Source organism: Mandrillus leucophaeus, unplaced genomic scaffold, assembly GCF_000951045.1.
Source record: "Mandrillus leucophaeus isolate KB7577 unplaced genomic scaffold, Mleu.le_1.0 Scaffold343, whole genome shotgun sequence".
Classification (NCBI taxonomy): domain Eukaryota; kingdom Metazoa; phylum Chordata; class Mammalia; order Primates; family Cercopithecidae; genus Mandrillus; species Mandrillus leucophaeus.
Genome location: NW_012103621.1, coordinates 810,121 through 811,696, shown reverse-complemented (window position 1 = coordinate 811,696; position 1,576 = coordinate 810,121).

Genomic DNA, 1,576 nt, shown 5'->3' with positions numbered 1-1,576 from the left:
GCCCATGTCATCGTCCCAAAGCGCTAGGATTACAGGCATGAGCCACCATGCTCAGCCTCAGTGTTAAAATTGATTCCTCCTTCCTCCTCCTTCCACCCACATTCCAGATGTAATCAGCCTCCAAGATTCTGACTGGCTCTTGTCATGGGTCTTTAACATTCATCCCTCCCTTCCATTCCCACTGCAACTTACCATCTTCATTTAGATCCTGATCACCTTCACATTCATAAAACTAGTGTTCCTCATATAATTGCAGTTTACAGTGTGAAGCATCTGGGCCTCCTAAGGTCTTCTCCCTGACCAACCTTCAGGAGACTAGCAGGGGAGGTATTATTTATGTATTAGCTGGGCATAGTGTTGCCTGCCTGTAGTCCCAGCTACTTGGGAGGCTGAGGCAGGAGAATCACTTGAACCCAGGAGGCGGAGGTTGCAGTGAGCCGAAATCACAACACTGCACTCCAGCTTGGGTGATCCAGCAAGACTCTGTCTCAGAAAAAAAAAAAAAAGAAAGAAAGAAAGAAACACTGACTGGGGAGTTTGGGCAGAGAACCTAACAGAGATCCAGCTAGAAGATCAAATCAAATTATGGAGGGCTTACTTAAATGTCAGCATTGGAATCTATGCTGCTAGTAAATTGAAAGTGTTCTTAGAAGGTAAATGATAAGATCAGAACTGGGTTTTGAATCTGTTGGCCAAAAATTGTAAGCCACACAAAGACCAGTGAGATGGTTTTGATAATAAATTAAGGCTAGGCATGGTTGCTCATGCCTATAATCCCAGCACTTTGGGAGGCCAAGGCAGGTGGATCACCTGAGGTTGGGAGTTCAAGACCAACCTGACCAACATGGAGAAACCCTGTCTGTACTAAAAAATACAAAATTAGCTGGGTGTGGTGGCACATACCTCTAATCCTAGCTACTCGGGAGGCGGAGGCTTAGGCAGGAGAATTGCTTGAACCAGGGAGGCAGAGGATGCAGGGAGCTGAGACTGCGCCACTGCACTCCAGCCCAGGCGACAAGAGCAAAACCCGCATCTCAAAATTAGCCAGGCATGATGGTGTGCACTTACAGTACCAGCTACTCAGGAGGCTGAGAAGGGAGGATTATTTGAGTCTAGGAGTTGGAGATGGCAGTGAGCTGTGATCACTCCACTGTACTCTGGGCTGTGCAGCAGAGCAAGACCCTGTCTCTATTAAAAAAAAAAGTAAGTAAATGATGGCAGAGATACTTCAAAGAATTTGCAGGGCTAGTGATTGAGTGATTGTGACAGCTGTGGGGGAATCAAGAAATTATAGAAGTTATTGGCTGGGAGAGGTGGCTCATGCCTGTAATCCCAACACTTTGGGAGGCCGAGGCAGGAGGATCTCTTGAGCTCAGGAGTTTGAGACCAGCCTGGGCAATGTGGTGAAACTCTGTCTCTACTAAAAATACAAAAAAATTTAGCCAGGTGTGGTGGTGCATGCCTGTAGTCCCAGCTACTCTGGAGGCTGAGGTGGGAGGATCACTTAAGCCTGGGAGGTGGAGGTTGCAGTGAGCCAAGATCATGCCCCTGCACTCCAGCCTGTGTGGCAGAACAA